General features: G+C 56.8%; 1 protein-coding gene across 2 annotated transcripts in view; it reads right to left on the reverse strand.

The window, feature by feature from the left end:
* Positions 1 to 6847, reverse strand: part of LOC116943874 (uncharacterized) — a 54240-nt gene extending 47393 nt beyond the window's left edge. Inside the window, exon 1 of one of the 2 annotated variants that reach the window (XM_032957156.2) lies at positions 6479 to 6847. The gene's annotated coding sequence lies outside the window, so the exon portion shown is untranslated. Of the gene's footprint in view, positions 1 to 2843; positions 3062 to 6478 lie in introns of those variants that run through there. The other variant, XM_076068132.1, reaches the window with a different exon arrangement.
* Between the last annotated feature and the right edge of the window lie 3370 nt (positions 6848 to 10217).

Here is a 10217-nt window from a genome sequence, read left to right on the forward strand (position 1 = left end):
TCAAGCAGTGGATTGAGCATGGCTGATGATGATGTACTAACAAACACGTTGCGTGCGAGTGCACGTGCTGTATATGTGCGCGCGTTCGCCAACCACTCCATCGTGCGCCGTGCCGGCCTTCATAAGTGTTACTCGCTAACAGCACTTGCCCTCCCTAACAGTGTGTTGTTCAGGCGATACGGGAGGGGGGTGGTATCTTTGTTTTGGTGTGTGCAGTGTAGCGGTTTGTGCGCCGCAGATACGAACCCCAGCGACCCGAGTTCGACACCCCCTGCTCAGCGACCATTAACAGTGACCGGTCATAGCCCTGCCCTAGGTCGACTCAGCCTCAAAATGAGCACCTGCAGCGGTCTGTAATAATCGCTACTGGGGAGACAGGCGATCGGGCGTGGTGCTGGCCACGGTGCGTGCCGGCCTTCATAGGTGCGACTCGCTCACAGCACTTGCCCCCCCCCCAACAGTCTGTTAAGGCTACACGAGGGGAGGGAGGGGGGAGGATCTTTATCTGCGTGTCGTTGCATGCGCGTCGGCAACGTGTCCAGTATCTTTGATAGCCGCGGCCGTGTGCTTGTCATTGTTAATCACGCGCGTGCAGGGGGGCACGGGGGCAGTGTCACTCAGTCGAGTTGTCACGCACTCCACGATGATAATCGCGGTCCGGTAAGGCATGCGCCACGCAGTGCGCAGATTAATTGATCAGTGTATATATTATTACGACGACAACAACAACAACAAGAGCAATCGTTGACAAACACATTTGCCAAACAACTGCAAGGGCGAATAACTCCTCCCGCACGTCGCGTCGCTGGTTGCTTGGCCATGCTTCACCACGCGTGTGTCAGTGCGGGTGTCGTTACGTAGCTCGACCTCAGGAGACCGTGAACGGGAATCAAACTCAGCCCTCGCCCGGCCGGTTTCGTGGATATATTATGCGCGGTGGGCGAACCACACACGTCTCGCTATGTTCGTAACCAGACAAACAAAATACAAAGATCCCCCGTATAGTCTTAACAGACTGTTGAAGCAAGTGCCGTTAGCGAGCACCAACCTATGAAAGCATGGCACGGCGCAACGAGGGGGGTGGTGGTGGGTGGCCAGCAACCACGCCGGGCCGCCTTTGTCTCCACCGGTAGCGATTATTTTTACACACCGCACCAGGTACTCATTTGAGACCGATTGGACCTCGGAGAAAGCCCAGGACCGGTTCAGATAAATCGTCAGCGGGAGTTGGTGGTGGTGGTCGTCAGCGGAAATCGAACTCGCAACGCGGCGCGCTAACCGACACACACACACGACTACCACCGCTCCCCGCCAGGTAAGTAAGAGACGGTAAAAAACACACACGGACACACCAAAAGACAACGATCTCCACGGCATAGCATGTAACTCGCTACCAGCACTTGCCCCACAACAGAGACACACACGCACTCACTCGCACGTGTCGGGAACAACCGTGGGGCAATCAACAGTAAGCGCAACAGCGGCGAATCGTATTCCAGAAAATACCGCGTTCCTTAAATCGGATGCACAAGCCGGGCCCCCCCCGGCCCCCCCCCCCTTTCACGAACACAAACGAGCAGCAAGAAGTTCGTCTCAAATGACAACTAACACAAAGGTATACTCCCCGTGCAGCCTAAACGGACTCCTCGGAGGCAAGTGCTGTTAGCGAGTCGCACATATGAAGCCAGGGACACCACGCCCGGCCGCCTCTCTCTCTCTCCCCAGCGGCGATGATTTTTACTACACATGACACCGGGTACCCATTTGAGGCCGAGTCGACCTAGGGGGGGGGGAGGCTCATCACGAGTTCAGATAATCGTCAGCGGTGTTGGCCGTGAGCGGGAATCGAACCCGGTGACTGCCGCGTTCGTATATAGCGCGGCGCGTCTCACGCACACAACACGCGCGCGTGATCATTAAACGTGGATTGTTGCTGCTGCTGCTAAATCCGGAACGAAAATCGCCGACAGCAACGAGGCAAACCCCGAAAATTAATCGCGATGAGAAGATATATTTGCGACGCACCACGACGTGACGAAGACTCCTGGCTGTTGTTTAGAAGACTCGAGTCCCCACGGAGTTTTTACCTCCGTGCGTGGGTGAGCAAACAACACCTCAAAGTGTCGCGCGTTTATTTTTGTTTCACGGTTAAGGGCAAGACGGTGATTCGGTAGACATTGCCCGAAATAAAACTCGCACTACCAACACCACCACCACGCCTAACCGATGATGAGTTCAACTTGGGCTGTTGAGAAAGACTTCCAGTCAACACCAAGTTTGCCTCCGACTCCGTGCGAGATGAGCAATCATCTGCAAAGTGCCGCGCGTTTATTTTTGCTGCACGGTTATCGTCAAGACGTTTGTTCGCTAGGCATCTGCACGAAAGAAAACTCACACCGCCACACCGACTAGTCCGCTGATTATCGTACAACGATCCCTACTACAGCTGCCGCCGACTGCGGCGGGCGAAAATGTCGACAAAGTTCACGGAGTATCCCTTTGGTAGAACACTCGCCACACGACTATACACGCATGCGGCGTAGTGTGTGTGTGGTGTGTAGTGTGTGATGTTGGTGTGTGTGGCGTGGTGAGTAAATGTACAAGTAAAGCGGTAATCGCGTGCCACGTCCGATGCCGCGGCGCGAGAGAGAGGGGTGGGTGTGGAAGAGGGAAAAGCGGCGAAAATGTCGCGCCGTGCGGGTTTCTCAATGGTCTTTCTCTCTCTTTCTCGCGCGCGGGAGAAGTTCTCTTAGCATCCGCAAGCAGGGTCGGTGGTGGTGTGGTTGTGTGTGTGTGTGTTGGTTGCTGTTGTTTTTTGCGGTTGTTGTTGTGCGTAGCGTTACCATCGCGCGCGCGAGCGAGTCTCCTGCGATTCGCGTGAAATGAGAACCGACTCCGCCATTTTCTCGACGCGCAAACTCCCGAAAGGGGAAAAGCAGCGAAGTGGCCGGCCGGCGGGTGCGCAGAGAGAGAGAGAGAGACAACTTTCGTGACACACACAGACACACAGACAGACACACAGAGACACAGACACACAGAGACACACAGAGACACACACACACAGAGACACACACACAGAGACACAGACACACAGATACACAGAGACACACAGAGACACACAGAGACACACAGAGACACACACACAGAGACACAGACACACAGAGACACACAGACAGACACACAGAGACACAGACACACAGAGACACACAGAGACAGAGACACACAGAGACACACAGAGACACACAGAGACAGAGACACACACAGAGACACACACACAGAGACACACACACAGAGACACACACACAGAGACACACACACACACAGATACACAGAGACACACAGACACAGAGACAGACATACACAGACACACACAGAGACAGAGACACACAGAGACAGACACACACGAGAGACAGACACACAGAGACACACACACACACACGAGAGACACACAGAGACACACACGAGAGACAGATACACACACACACGAGAGACACACAGACACACACACGAGAGACACACAGACACACACATGAGAGAGACACACAGACACACACATGAGAGAGACACACACATGAGAGAGACACACAGACACACACATGAGAGAGACACACACATACGAGAGACACACACACGAGAGACACACAGAGACACACACGAGAGACAGATACACACACACGAGAGACACACAGACACACACACGAGAGACACACAGACACACACATGAGAGAGACACACAGACACACACATGAGAGAGACACACACATGAGAGAGACACACAGACACACACATGAGAGAGACACACATACGAGAGACACACACACGAGAGACACACACACACACGAGAGACAGACACACAGACAGACACACACAAACGAGACGCACAAACGAGACAGACACACACACACACGAGACACACACGAGACACACGAGAAAGACAGACACACACGAGAGACACACACAGAGACACACACACACAGATACAGACACACAGACACAAATACATTCACACAGGGGGCACGCACAGATACACAGGAATACGACACAAACACACACAGGCGCCTACAGTGATAAATACACAGAGACACACGCACAGAGACAGATAAACAGACAGAGAGACAAACACACAGACACATACGCAGATACACACAGGGGCACGCAAAGATACATACGAAGGCGACACACAGATACAGACGCACACTGACAGATACATGCACACACAGGCGCATACACAGATACATACACAGGCAGACAGAGACACAGATACACAGCCATATACACAGATACATACAAGCAGACAGAGAGACACGCATAGAGACAGAAACAGACACACAGGGAGACAGACACATACACAGATACATACACAGAGACAGACACACACAGAGATACAGACACACATACATACACAGATACATATGAAGACGACACAAATACAGACGCACACTCACATACATGCACACACACACAGGCGCATACACAGATACATACACGCACAAACACACGGACACATAGGCAGAGACACAGACACACACGGACGCAGACACGCCTACACACAGGAGCACACACAAACATTCAAAGACACGCAAACACATTTGCACACAGATACACACACAGGCGCAGACAGACACGCACACCGATACACACAAACACAGCCACAAAGACTGACACACGAAAATACATAAAGATCCCCCCCCGTATAGCCGCAACAGACTGCTGGGGCAAGTGCTGTTAGCGTGCACCTATGAAGGCCGGCAAGGCACACGAGGGGGTGGGTGGCCAGCACCACGCCCGACCGCCTTTGTCTCCCCAGTAGCGATGTTTACTACACACCGCACAAGGTACTCATTTGAGGCTGAGTCGACCTAGGGGGGTGAAGACCGGTTCAGATAATCGTCGGCGGTTTTGGCGGCCGTGAGCGGGAATTCGAACTCGGGTCGCCGGGTTCGTGTAGCGCGGCGCGCTAACCGCTGCACCACCGCTCCCGCGCGCACTACACTACCACACACAGATACACACAAAGGCAAAGATCCCCCGGTCTAGCCTTTGCAGACTGTTGGGGCAAGTGCTGTAATAGCTCACACTGACACACACACGCGTGTGTGTGTGTACACCATCCCGCTCGTGTGTGTTCACTGTTCGCTCGGCTGTGTCCGCGTTAACCCACGGGTCGGTCGATATTTTATTTTAATTTATTTCATGCCGGTTAAATCGGAGGTTCTAACCACCACCCCCCTCTCTCTCTCTCACCCCCCCCTGCTCTGTACCGACCTTTGAGACGGACACTGACGCGTGAATGTCAATGCGCTCCCACCACTACCACCACCACGTGTGTTGGGGGGAGATTGTCACCCACACAGAGACGGACAAGCGATGACGGCGAGCGCGGGCGACACTCCACCAAAAACAAACGACGACGATGAATCCCGAAGACTCGGGTAGACCACGCACAGCAGGCAACAACGATGCACATCGATATCGAACACCACCACAACGCACGCCGCTAATTTGCTGCGAACGCGTGAGAATCGTGGAAGCTGCAATGCGCGGTCGAGAGAGGTTTAGGTACCGAACGCACGCGATCGTGCACACTCACACACACTCACACACACTCACACACACACTCGCACACACACTCGCTCACACGAACTCGCACGCACACACAACTCGAACGCACACACACTCGCGCGCACACACTCGCACGCACACACGCACTCGCACATACACACTCGCTCACACACGCACACACTCGCTCACACACACTCGCACATACACACTCGCACACACGCACACACTCGCTCACACACACACTCGCGCACACACTCGCACATACACACACACACGCGGACCAGTCACAACACACACGGCACCGCGCGCGCACAACACAACTACCATCGTCAACACACACAACACACGTGCGCGCGCACAACACAACACGCACACTCACACAACACACACAACACACGCCAGCATTGTCCATCCGCGACACAGCGGTGGTGGTGATGGAGGGGGGGGAGAGACGCAAGCGATGCGGACAGAGATGGAGGGAGAAGAATCCGCTGGCTTTGGGTCTCTACTCAGGCGGGAGTGTTGGCAATCACCGCTCGCACCAGTCCGCCCAGCACCCACCACCACCACCACAACAATCATCATCATCAGCATCATCATCGTAGCAGCGAGACCGCCTCCCTCCCTGCCTCTCGCTCTGGCTCCCTCTCTCTAAATCGCATGCATTCATGCCACGCAGCCATCTTGAAATAGCCCCGCATGAAAACAGAGACCACGGACTCCCCCCACCCCCCTCTCTCCTCCTCCTCTTCCACCTCCTCCACCTCTTCGCTCCCCACAGCCGCTCGTCACCGCGACGCCTTCACCGGCGGCGCCCCCCCCCCTTTTCCTCGGGTGGGGGGCACCACCCCCCCACAGCCCCCCCCCCCACCCCTCCTGTGTCGCCCCCTCCGCAGTGACGGCGTTCCGCGCTCACCTCGCGCGTTTTTGTCCTCCTCTCGCGAAGGGCTCCTCCTGCTCCTGCTGCTCCTGCTGCTGCTCCTGCTGCTCCTGCTCCTGCTGCTGCTCCTGCTGCTCCTCCTGCTGCTCCTGCTGCTGCCGTGTGCACGGGCGGCGGCAGCGGCGGCTGCGATGATGGTGATGATGGTAATGCTCTCTCGCTCTCTCTCTCTCGCTCTCTCTCGTGTGTGTGGTGTGTGCGAGAGAGGAGGAGAGAGGAGGGGGGAGAGAGAGAGAGAAAGGGGGAGGAGAGAGACGGAGCGAGGCGGCCGTGCGCGGTGGATGGGGAGGTGTGTGCGGCGGCTGTGTTGGCTGCGTGTGGCTCGGTGGGCGGGTAGGGGGAGGCGTGGGGTTGGTGGCGATGCTGGGGGGGGGGGGGTGTCCGGGGGGGGGGTGTGGGGCACCACGCGGTGGGGTTCATCCCCCCCCCCCCCGGCAAGCCCCGCCCCGCGAAGCCCTGCCCGCTGCTGCTGCTGCTGATGATGATGAAGCCGCGCCGGTCACGTGGTCTCACGACTCCCCCCTCCTCCCACCCCGCTTCATCCACCAACCCCCAACCCCCCTCTACCCCAGCGAGCTCCCCACGAACACTGCCCAACCCCTTCTCACACCCACCCACCCTCCACCCACTCGCCCCCACCAACCCAACACCCCCCCCCCCCATGCACGGCACCCCCCCACACGCCTCTCGGCGCCCCCGTCCGCTGCCTTCCTCTCGCTCCACAATTAATTCCGAGTTGCGGGCGCGGAGAGTGAAAGGGAGTGTCGCGTGTTACGTCGATCTGCTGCTCATCCCCGTTCACGAGCCCCGAGCCCCGTTCACGAGCCCCGTTCACGCGCCCCGAGCCCCGTTCACGCGATCCGAGTCCCGTTCACGAGCCCCGTTCACGAGCCCCGTTCACGAGCCCCGAGCCCCGTTCACGCGATCCGAGCCCCGTTCACGAGCCCCGTTCACGAGCCCCGTTCACGAGCCCCGAGCCCCGTTCACGAGCCCCGAGCCCCGTTCACGCGATCCGAGCCCCGTTCACGAGCCCCGTTCACGAGCCCCGTTCACGAGCCCCGAGCCCCGTTCACGAGCCCCGAGCCCCGTTCACGCGATCCGAGCCCCGTTCACGCGCCCCGAGCCCCGTTCACGAGCCCCGAGCCCCGTTCACGCGATCCGAGCCCCGTTCACGAGCCCCGAGCCCCGTTCACGCGATCCGAGCCGCGTTCACGCGCTCCTAACGCTAACGGCCGCAGAGAACATCCACTCCGCGGTTGTCCATGCGGCTGTTGTTGTTGTTGAGCAGCGTTGTTGTTGGTGCCTGCTGTGGTGGTAGCTCTGGACCTGTGAGAGGGGTCTCCCGACTCATCACACACACACACACGCGCGCAAGGGCAACAGTCGGCAGCGTGTGTGTGTGTGATAGGTACTAGCCTTCATAGCTATCCGGAATATATTTTGTCTTTAATAAGTACTACTCGCTCACAGCACTTGCCCCAACAGTCTGTTTAAGGCTATTCGGGAGATATTTCCCCATGTCTTGCTGTGTGTATTTTATCCTCATCGTTATTGTTGTTATTCATATTGTTATTGATTATCCCGGGTGCGGACGATAACGAACATATGTTGCCTCTATGAGAACACGGAGGGGGGGGGGGGGTGTGCGGGCGGGGGTTGTTATTGTTGTTGTTGGTGCGCGCACACTCGCGGCGCGCGGAAGCGAGAAATTGCAGGAGGAGGGAGAGAGCGAGAGAGAGATGGTGAGAGAGAGAGGGAGATGGTGAGAGAGAGCGAGCAAGAGAGATAGTGAGAGAGAGATGGTGAGAGAAAGATGGTGAGAGAGAGCAAGCGAGAGAGATGGTGAGAGAGAGATGGCGAGAGAGATGGTGAGAGAGATGGTGAGAGAGAGAGAGATGGCGAGAGAGAGATGGCGAGAGAGAGCTGGTGAGAGAGATGTGAGAGAGATATGGTGAGAGAGAGATGGTGAGAGCGAGAGATGGTGAGAGAGATGGTGAGAGAGATGGTGAGAGAGAGAGAGATGGTGAGAGAGAGATGGTGAGAGAGATGGTGAGAGAGATGGTGAGAGAGATGGTGAGAGAGATGGTGAGAGAGATGGTGAGAGAGAGAGAGAGATGGTGAGAGAGAGATGGTGAGAGAGAGAGATGGTGAAAGAGAGAGATGGTGAGAGAGAGAGAGATGGTGAGAGAGAGATGGTGAGAGAGAGAGAGAGATGGTGAGAGAGAGAGATGGTGAGAGAGAGAGAGATGGTGAGAGAGAGAGAGATGGTGAGAGAGAGAGATGGTGAGAGAGAGAGAGATGGTGAGAGAGAGAGAGATGGTGAGAGAGATGGTGAGAGAGATGGTGAGAGAGAGAGAGATGGTGAGAGAGATGGTGAGAGAGAGAGAGAGATGGTGAGAGAGATGGTGAGAGAGATGGTGAGAGAGAGAGAGATGGTGAGAGAGATGGTGAGAGAGATGGTGAGAGAGAGAGAGAGATGGTGAGAGAGATGGTGAGAGAGATGGTGAGAGAGATGGTGAGAGAGAGAGATGGTGAGAGAGAGAGATGGTGAGAGAGAGAGATGGTGAGAGAGAGAGAGATGGTGAGAGAGATGGCGAGAGCGAGAGAGATGGTGAGAGAGATGGTGAGAGAGAGAGAGATGGTGAGAGAGAGAGGCTCTGCGCTGCATGCAAATGGGGGGGGGGGGGGGGTCAGACACCAGCGTTGCGTTCCGAGCACCGAGGAATCGCGCGCGCACCGCCCCTCGGCCAAAGCTGCTGTCGCCCCCGCTACTGCTGCTGCTGCTGTACACGCAGCGTCGTTGCTGCACACCACGAGACGCGAACGGGCGAGCGAGCGAGCGAGGTTTTGAGCACACAAAGGAAGGCGATGGAGCTTCCTCGCCGCTCGCCGCCACACACGCGGCAACATCTCGCGGCAGCGGACAAAGGTGCCACGCGTAGCCTTCGACGGACCTGTCACGGCGAGTGCTGTTGGCGGAGTTGGTGGTCGGCACCACGCCCGGCCGCCTTTGTCTCCCCAATGCCGATGGTTACGACGCACCGCGCAGCACGTGCTCGTTTAAAGGCACGCAAGTCGAACCGGTTCGCCGCGCCGGTGCGCTAACCGCTGCGCCACCGCTCCCCACTCACGCACGGCAGCGACTACACGCACGCGCGCGTACACACAGTCGCGCGCGCGCGTGTGTGTATATATACAGTACATGTGTAGGTGTACGTACAGCGTTTGCACTTGCAGCCGTCACGAATGTGTGTGTAGGTCACGTCCGGATAAGTGTCGTTATTCGGGCGTGTCCCGACGTTGCCGAATGTCACTTAGAGAGACAGGCGGGCGACCGGGCTTGTACGTCCGGGAATCAGAATATGTATTCACACAGGAGGAGGAGGAGGAATCCGATGAGCTATAAAGCGCTCCCTTTATCTTTTTTTTGGGTGGGGGGGGGTTACAGATGTCGATGTCGCAATAACGAGAACTCGCGAACGGATGCCTCGCAGACTCGGGAGCGGACTCGGCGGGGTTCCCACGCCATGAAGTCGCAACCGCAGCGTCGTCGTCGTCACGTTCTGACCCCACGTGCCCCGACTGGACATCTGCCGGATAAAAACAAAGAGCTTCATAGCTCATCGGATTCCTCCAGCATATAAATAACGATTCCGAGTCTGCTATTCGGCGCGCCTTGCGAACCCAGCCATCGTTATTCGCTGCCTCGCGACCG

Source organism: Petromyzon marinus, chromosome 19 (assembly GCF_048934315.1).
Source record: "Petromyzon marinus isolate PM22_M1 ecotype Great Lakes invasive population chromosome 19, UKy_Petmar_22M1.pri1.0, whole genome shotgun sequence".
In the NCBI taxonomy this organism is placed as follows: Eukaryota; Metazoa; Chordata; class Hyperoartia; order Petromyzontiformes; family Petromyzontidae; genus Petromyzon; species Petromyzon marinus.